Source organism: Egretta garzetta, unplaced genomic scaffold, assembly GCF_000687185.1.
Source record: "Egretta garzetta isolate BGI_Z169 unplaced genomic scaffold, ASM68718v1 scaffold768, whole genome shotgun sequence".
Classification (NCBI taxonomy): Eukaryota; Metazoa; Chordata; class Aves; order Pelecaniformes; family Ardeidae; genus Egretta; species Egretta garzetta.
This window is the reverse complement of record NW_009260594.1, coordinates 1227438-1243222: the sequence shown is the minus strand read 5'-3', so window position 1 is coordinate 1243222 and position 15785 is coordinate 1227438. Positions and strand designations below refer to the sequence as shown.

The 15785-nt window shown below is 39.0% G+C and overlaps 1 protein-coding gene across 1 annotated transcript in view; it reads right to left on the bottom strand.

Moving 5' to 3' along the window:
* Positions 1 to 15785, bottom strand: part of DMRTB1 (DMRT like family B with proline rich C-terminal 1) — a 182557-nt gene that overhangs the window by 26340 nt on the left and 140432 nt on the right. The gene's annotated exons all lie outside the window — the stretch shown is intronic.

Sequence of the window (15785 nt, the reverse complement as noted above, 5' to 3'; positions counted from 1 at the left end):
AAATAGGATTGGCACCCTTGTCAAAGAGCACTGGCTGGGGAGCAGCTTGTGGAAGCCAATAGCCTTTGGCCTCGCCTTCAGTGATCCAGTCTCACAGGTGGCTGTCAATCCCTTGGAAATACCCTCAGTGTTGATTGTTATTTTTAATCATTAAGGTAAACACCGTAAGTTAAACGAGAGAAGTATAGCTTTTCAGTAAAAATAATATCCGAAATACATTAATGGTGAAATGTCCATCTTTTAAAATCCTTTGGGATTTTTTGAAAGAAAGGACAGACACATGTATGATGAAGTTTAAGCAGAGAAGCCATAAGATTTTGTAAGAAAGTGCTATGGAATACAATCTGAATTCTTAAGCCAGCACAGATGGAAATTAATTTGACCGTGAACTCCATGATCAGAGCTAGTTCAATCTCCATGTACCTACTGAACAGCACCTGCAGGGAGAAAAGTAGGTAGTGAAATACTTTATATGTAAAACATTTCATTCCTTCAAGTTGACTCTGGTTGCATAAAGTGGAGAAGTAAGCTGGATGAGAATGATATCAAGAAGTTTCAGAGGAAAAAGGGAAATCCAGGATAAATCAGGAGTCTCTGACATTTCCCTATCTGCCTGGCATAAACCAGCAGAGTAGCAAGCACTCATTATAAGCAGTGCTGTAGGAGAAATTATCCTGGAAAGATACTGAATGTTCATTTTTTTCATTGCCCCACCTGCCCTCAGGCTAAACCTGTCCAGAATTTTAAACAAGCAGTCCCAGGCAAAAGCGTCAAAACCAACTACATCTTATTTGTTTTTTCTTGAGTAGGTACAGTTTGCTCACAGACACTGAAATTTCAGGGAGCTTGCTCTCATATGTGTGTTAATGTGAGTAAAATATCTAGTGCTAAGCCAAAATATAGCAGCATCAGGAGGGAAGGTCTAGGGGGAGAGGACCCATGTGCTACTGGTAGAAGAAAAAAATACACTATATACCATATCCTTTCTTCTACATCCTATCAGCAGGACCCACAGACATTGAATGCTTGCTGGCCAGAAGGCAAGAGAGGCAAAGAGGTGTAATACAACACTGCATAGCAGAACTGTTCCTCCTTCTTAATGCTTTGTCTTTCTGCAGCCTCTGCCTGGGAGTCCTGGAGTGCTCTGGTCACTTCTCCTTTTATTATCATCTTTCAGGACTACAGTCTCTCCCTGGAAAGGTTACAGAGGAATTAGGATAGAGCAAAGAAATACAGAAATAAATCTGCGACAGAATTCCAGCTCCTCTCATAAATTGCTTTCTGGCCTAAGCTTTAGCTGGAATTTCAAGGCAAATGTTAATGGTCTGATAAGACTTATAGTCATGGGCGGTTTTCTTAATAGAAATAGCATTGACAATGCAGTCGAATGATTCAGGAAATTATCCACTTTAGACTAAAACTTCAAAGATAGATAGGCTAGGCTCATTTACAGGAGAAACCGCCCATGTAAAATAATATGCCTGAAATCTCTGACCAAGGAGACAGCTTATTTCAGAGATAGTCATCCAAGACATCAGCTAGCATAAATCAGCATAGCTTGACTGATTGATTCCTGTGAAAACATAATTTGGTAGTGTATCCCCTCCACTCCATTTCTTGGAGAGAGGTAAGGACAGGCCCTGTTCCTGTGGCTAACAGAAGAGAAGCTGTCACAGGTAGAAGTGTACAGTAGTGACATAATGAAAGAGAAATAAATTTGTCTGTGAAAGGATTCAAAACACTTTGGAACAATAAAAAATGCAATATAGCTGCTCATTTTCAAGAAAGTGTCATAAAAAGGGTGATCAAAAACTCCATCCCACTTTGCAATACAAAAGGTGAAGTAAAATGATACCATTTTCAGTGGAAAATTGTGGGGAGAAAAAAGCAAAAGACCTCAGCTCTTGCTCTGCAGAGTAATTACTAAGAGATACCTAGTCAATAGCTTTGTTCTGTCAAAGATCATGATAACATATACGAAGATAAAGCCAGACAGTCTGTTTGGCTAGACATCATTAATATAAGCCCTGTAATTTAGAAAATACCTCTCCAGATTCCCTCTCCAGATAGGAATCTGCTAATGAACCATGATTCAGTTATATTCCTAATCAGGAGAATTTCTTTCAAGCTGTGTTCTAACTGGGAAGTATTTTGCTTCATACATCCCAAAGACCAATTAAGCATTTTGTATGCAGCTATGCTGTAGATAATGAATATAGCATATAAAAATGCTTAATTCAATTTTGAAGATAAAAATAGCTTATGTTCTGCTCATTTCAGTAAAAAGCCAAACTGGATGATTTAAAGGACCTCTCTAAAATGGAATTCTACAAGGAAGAGAGCAGGGTGACTGTAAGTCTGGGTTGCAGCACAACAGCTAGCGAGATCAGCCATTGAAGAAATTGGTGCCCAATCTGATTTTGCGGCATGTCAGTCACAGTATGCTAATACCACAGTCTTTAGTGGGCCTCCACCAGCCAGATTTGGCCCACTTATCTTAGCATGAAGGTCTGGAAAGGGTGAAGCCCTATCAGTAAAACCTGGAAATGGCTGGCAAACATAAACTCATCCACTAATAGAAGGCTTTGTAGCTCTCTTCTCTCGTCACAGCCACATGGATCTACTCAAGACAGATTTTTTTACCAGGTCTGAACTCTGCATTCAAATCTTCACTGCCTGAGTTTAAATTAAATCCTATCCCTCCTTGCAAAGAGGAAATCCTAAAGCAAAAATATCCATATGGTTCAGAATCAGAATAGAAACCAACCTCTGCACCAGACTTCAAACAGTGAACTACTATTTTAATAAACTGCATTTTACAGGAAGATCAGTAAAAAGCTTTCACAAAGGTTCTCTTTTGCTCCTGGTGTAAGCAAGCGAGCCATTTCACTTCAGTCAGAGAAGAATCATCGTGTCAGCCTCTTAATATCAGGGCTTAATTGACATCAGACCATTTGTCAGTCCAGGTTTCTCCCCAAAGATAACTGGGTTTATATCTTTGTCCATTAAAGATTAAAAAGAATGTGTGCCAGACAGAGGAAAAAAAGCTCTTTGTTTATGTCTGTGAAGACCTTTTGTTGCCAGATATTTTGGAGCATCTTACTTTTTAGGCTGTTTCCTGATGGCTTGAATTCTGATTACTTGTCCTCAGGAAGTCAGTATGATATTAGTTCCATGGATCTTGTTGACTTTGCTTTCATGTGCAGCAGGTAACACTGGGGAAAAGCAGAAAAGATGGAGTCATTATGGATTCTGAAAGAAGTAAAAACAAACATCCACCACAGAGCACTTCGAATAACATTGGAGACCCCGAAGCACAGTTCTGCCATAACAACCCACTCATCCCCACAGGCTTTATCTTTCTGAGTGGAAAATTTGCATGGCAATACAGACAAGCTTGTGTGAGAGGTGCAGACTAAGCCTCCAGATACAGGCATGTCAGTGCTTTCCAGTGGAAGACACAATAACTAGGAAATGCACAGTGCTGGACAGAAAATCTTGATGGATTCCAGTCCCCTGATATACCCAGTCTTGAGGGAAATTTCACTCCACGTAAGCATTAGTCTCTGCACCTGTGTACCCAGTCCATATTTGAGTTTTATCAATCAGCTGTAGAATGGGCAAGGTTTGCAGTGGTATTTAGATGCTGGAAGCTGCTGCTAGGTAGATAATAAATTTTTTCCAGATGCCTAGGGAGAGGAGATACTTTGTTCCAATGGAAGTCAGGCCAGTCTTTCCTACTAGGAAAAGTATGACACTGGATGCATATGTCTGTGTTCTGAAATTATTTTGAAAGTCTGATGCATGTTTTGTTTAGCTCACACTGCCAAAGCCCTTGTTCTAAACAGTGCAGCTCCCAGGCTGGACTCTAAGTTAATCAAAGTTGATTAGTAAATTGGCCATCAGGAAATACAAAGCAGACACACTCCCTCCTATTCCCCCACCCCTCTTATCAGATCCACATGGACCATGCCACATGCTTATCTACATGTCTTCCTGCACATAAGTTTAAGGCACAAGGAGAGACTTCGCCTGGAGATGTCTAGGATTTTGCTTCCTTATTATGCCATATAGGATGTAGCAAATTTGATCATTTTCAACTGTGAGCTCAACACTGCAACTCCTTATTAGGGAACTGTTCATATTTCCTGAAGCATCCAGAGATTTCCTGGCATGAGAAGGTTCCTGTTTGTGATAAGTTGTGGGGTTTTTTTACAGATTGAGGCTGCTTTGTATTGCAAAGGAAAATTTGTTTCATCTATTTCCTTCTTTAGCTTGTTATATGGTATAACACTTAGACAGAATGCAAGGGAGACAACAGGAGCTCTGGTGCTTAGGAAAGAGCATGTAGATGACCTTAATTTTGCAGATCCCCAAGGTATAAATTACATGAAATGCAAAGATTTTTCAGCAAAAAAACGTGGCATACAAGACTAACATATCAATGGAACCAAAGGTGAACAGTCTAACATTATTAGATAGTTTTCCCTATTGTGCTAAAAAGCTAAAGCACTGCCACTGAAAAAACAGCAAGGGAAGTCAGAGAGGAAAAACATGCGCACACATCCACTCATATTTCAGCTGGTGGAACTGGGATATCTTATTCACAGCACATGTTGGTAATTGCTATTTTACAGCACTCCAAACTACATTAGGGTTTGCATTGATGCATTTGCACATTGACAGCTTTGCACTGATGTCCTCTAAAAGCCTCATTTTCCCCAAAACCTAATATTGCAAAGAAGAGACTTGCTGAGCTGTGCTAGTACATAGCTCTGCAGACTCAGATGCTGACATTCATATGACCCATTGATGATTTTATTGGCTAAGTGCCATGCTTAAGAGATTGAGTGCTGATTTGATAGAACCAGAAGATGAAACCAGGTGTCCAGGCTTTGATACTTGTATTTGACAGCTGGAATCATATCCCATCACAAGATCTATTAAAAGATATTATTGCCTCCCAGTGAGGCAAAAAAACCCCAAAAAGATAAGGGTAGAACTTCATATGAGAGGAGAAACATGAAGCAAAGACAATAAAATATTTTTCCTGGCTAACATACAGATGCAGAATAATTGTATATGAATTCAGAATAGCGCCTCTAAACCCAGGACTGAATGATCAGGGGGCTGACTCTTTCCATCCCAGCTTGTTAGAAAGGCTGAAGCAGGCAGGCAGGTGTATGGTCATCCCTACCACTGCAGGTACAGCAGCTATGAAGGGAAATCTGAATTTTTGTTGACTTGTATTTACTAACCTACCCTACCTGCCAGGGTACCTCTGCTGAATGTAACAGGAATATTTTTATTTCCTCTGAGACATGATTTAAGACTCCTGCAGAATTCAGAACAGCTGTGCAATGTGAATAGGAGAAGGGACTGTACAAAATGCAAAGAAAAGGTAGAGTAAGTGAAAATAAAGCTGAGTGGGGTGATAGTGGGGAATATAAGGAAATGCAAGCACGACCCTTGCTAAGGCTGCAAGTCAGAGCTTACTAATTTCTGGAGATCTTTTCCCTTGTATTCAGTGGTCTTTTAACTAACTCCATATTGGGTTAGGACCAATAGAGCTTCTTTTTACCAGTTTCCCAGTGTATAAACACTAATGGTACTAAGAACCAGAAATGGAGGACATAATAATGTTGTTCCCCTCACAGAAGAGTGCTCTGCACCATTGTGGAGAGCCCATCAGTCTACTCAAGGTGATTTGCAAAGAGATTTTGTGTGGCATCAGCATAGCTGTGTATCAGGGAATAGAAGGACAGTCAATTATTGAGACAGATGGGCAAAATTTGCTTGAAGAACTAACATAACTACACAGTTAGAATTTGTTATATGGCACATATGCAAGACTGAAAGAAAATCTGGAAGAATACTGATAAATTGCTATAGTAAGGATTTTTTGATGAGCACTGTGGATCCCCATATCCTCTACCTTATCCCATTCTAGCTTCCTGTGAAAGATCCACAGAGAACAAATCCAGAGATCTAGAAACTGCCAAGAAAGGACTCCTATAATCTTGGGGCAGAGCCATATCGGGGCATCTGTGGCACTAGCTATGAGAAGAGACATTGAGTGACAGGGAGGCAGTTGCTGCAGAAATGCCCAGCATGGTTTTCCTAGCCAGTCACCCCTTTGGAAATATGGACAGTTACTGTAAGAGTCAACTGTCCAACTTGTTGGACTGCAGTTCCTAGACTCTTTTCACCAGCTTTTCTTTAAAACAAAATAAAAATGACAAGCAGTCAGCCTAGTTCTATATTAGAAATTAATATGGCTGAGGAAATAATTTTTATAGAAATTAAAAGGAAGAATAACTAGAAAAGCTAGTCACCAGTCTTGACTATGCTTTCTGCCACCAAAACAGCTTAATGTCCTTGAATAAGTTCTTTGTGTAGTGAGATATAGGCATTAGAGAAAGAGAGAAAGAAGAATTGAAAAATCATTCCAGTTGTGATATAAGCTGATAAATCAGTCCATGAGGAACAGAACTGCAGATGTACAGTTGTTGTGGTTTAACCTCAGCCAGCAACTAAGCACCACACAGCTGCTCGCTCACATCCCCCTCCCGGTAGGATGCAGGAGAGAATTGGAAGAGAAAACCCATGGGTTAAGATAAGAACAGTTAAATAACGGAAATAAAATGAAGTAAAATAGCAGTAGTAATAATAAAACTACTATTAGTAATAATAATATACAAAGCAAGTGATGCACAATGCAATTGCTCACCACCCACTAACCGATGCCAAGCCTGTACCTGAGCAGTTATTGCCCCCGCCCCCCCTCCCTGGCCAGCTCCCCCAGAGCATGATGTCCTATGGTCTGGAATATCCCTTTGGTCAGTTGGGGTCAGCTGTCCTGGCTGTGCTCCCTCCCAGCTTCTTGTGCACCTCGCAGAGCATGGGAAGCTGAAAAAGTTCTTGGCTAGCGTAAGCACTACTTAGCAACAATTAACACATCAGTGTGTTACTAAATCCAAAACACAGCACTATACCAGCTACTAGGAAGAAAATTAACTCTATCCCAGCTGAAACCAGGGCAACAGTGCAAAGCTGTGTATGCTAGAGTGCATCTGAAATTACGTTATTAGAGACTAGATTTGGCCATGTTCTGCACAGCAGAGCCTAAAACAGTCAAAAATCTATTGTAATTATTCTCTATTTTAGGAGTAGCCATTACACATACTGGTATGAGTTTTAACAAGCAGTATTCTATGAAGGGAAGAGATCCTTCAGTAGTGTGGGGTCTGGGGAAGAAAGACTTAACAGACAGTTCATAAGTCATGTGGCAAAGGCACAGGCTTACAATCCATACAGCTTTTAATTCAGTGACCCTTTCTGCTGAATTCAGATATGAGTTTTAAAAAGCCATGGCAGGTGACCCTGAGAAACCCTTCTTTGACTAGCTGGACCAATTCCTCCTGGAGGTGCTCACATTTACTCATATCTGCCTCATCTGAGAAGACTGAATTCTCTGAAGTTGGAGCACTCATGGTGTCTACATGCTTCACTTCCTGTGGCAGGCCCTGATCTCAGCAGGGGCTTGACATGACACTGATAATGAAAACTGTAGCCACTAGCTTTGGTGAGTGTATGTGGGAATGGTCTGACCTTGTTTCTTCCCAAGGCAGTGGTGATATTCAGTACTTCACTTAAACATACGTGATACAAATCAGAGGCAAGTGGTAACATGAATTTGCTTTCTTTTGGGGAGAAACCTTGATTTTTCTCTTCTCCCAAGAAACATGTTTAACAAAATACAGACTCCTCAATCATGTGTGTAACGAGCCACCACTAAAACTGCTAGGAGTTCAGTTTCCAGGAAAAAGAGAAGAGGCTGCTTTTACTGAGACAGACTTGCATGCACTTGGAATTTCCAGGGACTCTGTCCCTACTCCTGCATTTTGCAGCCCCTTTTCACTACTTTGGTTTGTACTGACGGTACCACTGGAGTTGTCTGGGGAGAGTTTGTCTATGTGCAGTCTTTTTACCTGAAAGACCATCTTGTCAGTACATCATTTGCAAATGTTTGTGCAATAGGAATGCCTTGAAAAGTGCTCATCGGTATGCATACAGTAGCTGCTGTGCACAAATACATATGAAATTTTGGTCATTGGTATTGAAATGGTGATCCCGAATATGAATTAGGAGGCTTCTAAATATATTGAATTTCAGTTAAATGGGAACTAAGTAAATACTGCATTTTTAAATGATAGTTGTCTTCCATTTTAAAAAGGGAAATCTGATGTTACTTAGTACTTCAGGCTAGTTAATGCCCTTTAGTGAATGTAAAAAAAGCCATTATTAAAATAACAGAGACATTTAAATTTGAAAAATAATTGCCTAGACATAAGCAAGCCTTTTATCATAGATGTGAAGCTTTTAAATATTTAGATGTTGTTGAGATATGGCAGATAGGACATAAAAATGCTTACGTGTGCAATGCCTTTCTATTATCTGCTCAGGGAATAAATTTTCAAATAAATGTATTATCCTAAACAAACAAACAAATGCTAAACAGAGAGAGAATGCACTGTATCTGGTTCCAGCTACCACTTGTGAGGAGGTTGTCTTTACAGCTTGCTCTCTGAAAACCATTAAGCTGTCGGACATTTTCATCTTCCCCCAACATTAAAGAAGAGAGAATTCCCTTCATCAGAGATGTAGAAAAGCCAACGTCAAATTTTCCTCAATTCCCTTTGCACAGGAGCTCAAATGTACCTTCCCCTTGAGTTGTCAGCTGTAATCTTGTGAGTAGCAATTCATACAGTCAATATAGAACCCCACATAAGGAAGACACCAGCAATTTTTTCTTGCTTTATCAGTCCTCATCTAGCAAACCTTCTAATTAACTATCTCTCTATCAGAAGTTTTTAATTCAAGCAGTGAGAAACACTTGGATCAACAGTGGAATTTTTCACGTTTTGTGGTTTTGAGGCAAAGGTTTTCTATTATGAAAATACCAAGAATTATCTAGCAAGGTCCCAGTGCTTCTCCCTGTTTAGGAGCTGCTATTGCCTTCATTCCAAGTTGCACTTGAACAGCAAATCTGCTGTGTGATATGACTTGCTGTGTGTTCAGTCATGCTTTGTAGCTTCTGTGCATTTTCCTTGTACAGGAAACACACAGTATGTTAGTACTGCACATGTTCAAATCACCGTGATGTAAATATTTGATTAGTTATCTGTTCATCTTAAGCCAGTCTGTGCTTAACACATGAAATAGCTATGTTTTAATTGTGGAAAAAGAAAATGCAATGAATAGTAAAAGAAATAATGGGAAAGCATGTCAAAAATTCAAAATCAGTTGGGAATAGCAGTTCAGAAGGCAGTACTTTACTGGTAGAGTATTACCTCAGTCTCTAAAATAACATTGGTATGAGATGCAGCTGTGAAATAGAGCCAGTATCTTTGTGGTGAAACTGTAAGTGTAGCCACTTCACATTTTTATAGTATAGCATTATTTGAAGTACATTAGGCATGCTGTACAGTGCTTTGTCCTGCTGCTGTATGCTTTGGATTGTGTACAAGCTGGGCTTCTCAAAAATGACTATTGCTTTCTAGTGTTTCCCCATTGTAGAAGCACAGAGGATGTTCAGCATCCGTAGAAGCTCAGGATAGGAACACAAGCACTAATAAATCCAACAACTGTGGTTATCCTGACAGTCTCAGATACAGCCCATGGATCTGCTAAAGACAATCCTCTTTGCTTTCAGCCATATTCCATATTCCATCCCAAAGAGAAGAGGTAGTGAATGCATTTTCATGCTCTGCTGGGTCTACACATTCCTTTTACACTGCATGTTATTGTTGTTACCTACTTGTCTTTTCTCTGACTTCCTGCAAACTCACTGGGGCCTCAGCATATTGTTTGGTGCTCATGTATCATGCCATATGTGCTGCCACACATCTGTACAGCACACTAAGCAAGGCGTATTTTTTATTCTGATACCTCCAACGTGCCCCTGTTTTAGCATTTAACTGTGAAATTGCAGCAAAAGGAAACTTATTTTTGGTTGCCTCAGAAATCTACTTGCATAAGTATAATCAACAAAAACAGTCAATCAGTGACTGACAACTGTCTATCAACAGTATTGACACAACAAATAGTTTTGAACCACATAGGGAAGAATGAAATTAGTGCTATCTTATGCATCTTCCACTGTCCTCCCACATCACCTTCATCAGATCCCTGGATAGCTGTCCATACCAATTATATTGGAGACTGTCTTTTTGACCTGACATCATCTTCATTTTATCCCCACCACAGCAAGTTACAAACTATGATCCTGACAAACATTCTGCTGGGGCTGCCGGTGCAAACATGGCACCTGAGATGACTCCTTTTTTCATTGGTGTAAGTGGAGCAACTCCACTGAAACCAATGAAATGATGTAAGTGCAAAAGTTGTGCAATATTAGAAGTGGTCTGAGAGCACTGCAAAAAACCAAAAAGCAAGCTTTCATTAAGCTGATATACCTGCTTAAACCTCATGTCCTCCGCTATACTAATTTGTAGCTATGCCTTTCAATCAGGATTGTTATGTACAGTATCATTTCCAAACAAAAGTCCTTTTTAAATGACATCTAAATGAATTTTCAAAAGTATTAATTCTGTTTCATGAGAGGGACTCTTATTTCTGGCTTGAATCAGACTTCAAATAAGACTTTACCTGAGTCTCTGAGGATTTAACAAGCAGCAATTAAAGGCATTTTTTTGATATAAGACTTTGGCAAATCAGTGGGGCTGAGTTCTGATGCTAAGTATCTGGGGTTTTGTGATATTTAATTTCCCAATATTTTCTGATATTTTCTCCTCTTCCTGGTTGGAGTATGCGGGTAGAAGAAAAATCAGGAGCCTTTCAAAAGGTGAATTATTTTGAATGGATGAAAATCATCCCTCTAAGAGACAAGTACTTACAAGTGCAAATCCTACTCATACCGTGTTGAAAATTAAGAAACACTGTAGACACTTCATGCTAGCCCCAGGAGGGCATTTGATATGTTTATCTATGTGCTTTTTTTCTTTAATTATGATAATATTTTTACAATCAGTAACTATATATAAGAAGAGAAGGCTTGGAAAAAAAAATAACAACACTTCAGTGGAATGGCATTTCCACTTGCAGCTGGCATAGTTAATGTTTTATTGATAAGATGGTCTTGTAGACTACTGCACATATCCTTTACTTCATTTCCTTTGCAGGCAGCAAGAAATCTATCATTCACATTTTTCTTTTAGCCTACATCTGTCTGAGGCAGTATTCTCAGGATGTAGCATTGTAACAGTATCATCTCTCGTATTATTAAGTTGATGGCTAAATGCCTGATCCTGTTGTTCAAGCCCTCTTGGTGGGCAGAGGGGTTCCCCAAAATTTTGGAGGTGCATGAACATCTGAGACTCTTGAATTAGGAAGGAAAAACTGCTGATAATCTGCAAAAGCAATCAATTAATTTTGTACCCTTTCCCTCTTCTTCCTTACCACAGTGCAGGAGTGAAGGTGCAGACTGAACAATGTATGGGTAATAGAAATGTTTGTGTACAAAGCAAAGTCATGCTTCTTTCCAAAGTTACTAGGATGGAAATCTAAAAACAATGAAATAGTGGGTTCACAATCTATTCATTTACAGTAAACTTCACTTCTGTGCAAAGACTGGCACACTATTTCAGTATCCCTTCAGTATCGGCCCTCTCGGTGGGAATGTGTTCTTTAGTACACTTACTTTCATTCTAATTTATAATTCACCAACTTAACTCACTGGTCACAGTGATCTTTTGTTTCTGTCTGGGCATCAGAACTCTTTCTTACTCATATGACACTCCAATTAACTGAACCCTTTTTGCAATAGTTGTAGAAAATTACTTGTATTTTTGATGTGGGCATAAAGAGAAGTTTGGCTTAAGGTACAACATGTTAAGTTGCGAACGGAGACCTAGATTTCTGCCACTGATGGTTAACTTGATGAAACCGCTTAATGGATTTTTCTATTTGTTTGTATCCCTGTCACTAAATCAAAACTGGCAGTGGTAAACATACAGATTCATATTTTGGTTTTTCTTTAATTCATATATGATATCAAGTTAGTTACTAATATTGAGTACTATATCCTACATTCCACACCTGTTTTTGAAGATGTTAAAACAAGAACCAACTTTGTGATGCATAAAATTATAAGTAGAAACAGTTCGATAGAATAAAGCAATGACTACTGCAATGTACAAACATGAAAGCTGCCCTGAGGAGGTCCCTTAAACACATTGTTATAAGAAATGCTTACAAATTGAGTTTTCCGTGTCACTAAAGTCTACTTCTACAAAATATGCTGTCACTCAAAGCAAAACTGGAAAGACGCCTTCTGGCAGAGTACAATTACTCGAGAGCATGGGGATAGATTGTGCCCAGCCAGGGAAAGACAACAAAGAAACATAGCTGTGTTCATTCTGGGTCACTACTGGTTTCCTATTAGCCAGCAGCTCCAAAACTCTTACTTATTTTCATTAGACCTGCTTCCACTGTAAATTCTGTCTTTAGTCACATATGCAATTTTAATTCCATATTTCAGAAGGAGATCTGTGGCTGTCTTTGTTCCTTGCTATAAGGGTACAGTTGCTGAGGCCTTGCCTGCTTGGTGTTTTTTTTCTCCAGTGTTGTCTTCATACAAGTATGTGTTGAGTGTGTATGCGTAAGAAAGAGAGCAAAAAAGCAGATAGGGAAGAAGAAGAAGAGAATGAACAAATGAGCATTAGTCCTTTCTTTAAGTTACTTCCTCAAAAATGCCTAGATATTGACTGTTGGGGGTTTTTTTTCAGAAGCATAGCTCCTTTCTCAAGAGTTTTCATCCTGCTTTGCAAGTAAGGTAATCTTATTTTCCCTTTCAGAGAGACAGAGAAATTGAGAAACACACAGTTAATGCCCAAGGTTATTCAGCAACTTCTTTGGGGTTTTTGTTTGGTTTTTTTTTTTAATTGTCATATTCACCAAAAATACTCCTTCATCTAATTCATATATCTCAAAATTTCTACCTATGAAGTATCTATTTTTGCATGTTTTGAGCTATATGTTGTCCTTAAAGTGTAATTTCTTTGGTGCAGGGACTGAGTCTTTTGAAAAAAAAGCACCCAGATGAACTGCCAAGTCAAGACTCAATATGATAATACCATCTGAGGGAGACTTTAAAAAAAATATTTAGCTGTCCTTGCTCTTAGATTTCTATTTTAATCTATACATTCTCAGCTTTGGAAGTTCTAGGAAAGTTTAGTTATAAGTTTTGCTTTTCTATTGCAGCAGTAACTTATCACAAAGTGATATTTTAAAGCGGGTCAGTAAAACTTTGATCTCAAATATTCAAATATAGCTATCTTTTGCCTGACATACAGTAACTTAAAGAGGATATGATTTACAGACAGTGCATGCTCAGCACTTTCTGAAGGCGAAGTTCTCCTCTTGTCTTTCAAGTTGAATGTTCAAAAAGAGAAGCATCCCAAAACATCAGACACATTTTGGAAGTCAAAGTGAATCCTTGCTATAGCATATTTGGTGTCACTGACTGATTTACCTTTTTTCTCTAAGTCTCTCTTGTAGCCCATGTATGCAGAGTAGAACAGGTGGTCCTATAAAAAGAACTTTCATGTTTATGTTCATTATTTTCAAGAGCTCAAGCTATTTAGGTTTCTGAAAATAACCATTGAGCAGCATTAGAAGTTCTCCATGTAGCAAGTCTGTTTCATTACGCTGAAGCACCCAGCCTGAAGGGAGATGCCCGATCAAACTGTCATCTGCATCTTTCAGACTTCACACCTGCTTGGAGTCAAGACAGTTTTCCATTCATAGACTTTCCCCCCTCATCACACTGGCCAAAGCAATGCTTAATAGTAGTACTGAGCTGCAACAGCAGGTAATTCATACTTGTAAATAAAGGACCAGCTTCTACTGATGCAGATGCATGCAAAACAACACAGTTCTTACACTGAAACCTTTTCACTGCTAAAAAAGACTCAAAGACAGAGTCTTACTTCCTGCCATAATATGCATTTACTCATCCCTTTATCATCCCAGAGCAAAAGTGGTTTTCACCTGTCACAGAACTACTGGAACTTGTCTTCATGTGCCACTAGCATAAGGGTTTCTTTGAAAATTTCATGGGAGAGCCATTTGCATGCAGTACGTTGTGGACATGCTCCAAATGCTGCTGCACCAGAGGCATACAAATGTAGAAGTCTTATAAAATAGGGTTTGTCATGGCTAGTCCTTGAGAGGCGGCATATTGGAAAGAGAAAAATAAATGTATTAATTGAGACCATAGCCATTCTTTCCTTATGAGAAGTGTGTCATCTGCCATCCATTGGCCCTGCTAGTCAACGGCAACTTTACAGAGACCTTCACATGAAGAATCTCTGAAGAGACAAGTGGCATTGTATATGGACTTAAGGATTGATATGAAGCAACCACAACATTTGCAAATAAATTTGTAAGACCCTTTATTCAGAAGACGCAGATGTACATATTAGGGCATTTATAGCTTAGTTTACATCTAGTAAGTAATGAAGTGGCAACAATGGGCAAAAAAAGAAAGGTCTTTGGCGACACAGAAAGAACTTGCATAACCGTGTTACAGGATCCATACAAATTCAGGGATTAATGGACAGAAAGGCATATAGTTAAAAGGCGTAATGTACTTTTTCAGCATCTTGCTTTTTTGTTATCGCAGATCCTGTAACTAGCAGAAATAACCAGCAGTGTGATTCATCATTTTGCTGTATATTATATCCTTTACTTTTATCTTCTTTCACTGATGTGATATATAAAACTTGGTGATTTCTGGATATTTTATTTTCTGTTCAGTAAAATATGTTTACTGTAGTCTCAAGGTATGTGCAACTTATAAACAACAACTAAAACATAAGGAACTGACATAGTAGTTCAAAATATTCCCAGACAGAAGGGAAGACAAATGTTTGTACTCTTATAAGTTATCTAACTGGCATAAAAATATTTTCAATCTTTCATTGTTTATTCCCTGCCTATTTGAGCACAAATTCACTACAGAAGTGCATCAGTGGTTCCACTATAGGAAGTAAAACTCTGAGACTGAAAAGGAGACACTGTTATCTCTTCGTCAGAAAAGAAAGGACACGCACATAAATTGATAATAGAGCTCTGAGTCAGGAATCCTACACTATTTCCTATGGAATATGCTTCAAACTGGGAGATCAGAAAAGGTAGTTGAAAAAACCCCTATTATCAGGAGGCTTAAATTTGCCATACATGGAGCCACATCCCTATGTCAAACAGGGCTATGCAAGCTGAAAATGTTGTTTAATAACTTCATTAATGATTTCAATGAGGTGTTAGAGAATGTTATGATTAAATTTGCAGATTAACACCATGATTGAAGAGCTGCAAGTATTTTGGAGGATGGGATTAGTATTCAAAGCAATGTTTATGAATTAGAGAAATGAAGTGAAAAAATGTGAAGACAACTTGATAAGAACAAGTGCAACACAGATAGGAATGATTGCTAGAGCATCAGAAAACCAGGATGGCTAGAGAGAGTTCTGCAGAAAGGAGTCTAGAGGACTTCAGCGAATCATAAATTGGACTTCAGTCAACAGTGTTGTACTATTGTGCAAATAACAAACATCATTTGAGCTGTCCAAACTGAAGCACAGCAGGTAAGGTACATAAATGCTCCACGCTTCCCTCACCTCTGCTGGAACCATTTGACCCATTTGGCACAGTGCACTTCAAGAAAGATTTGGACCAACCAGTCCTCAGTGATGGTAGCC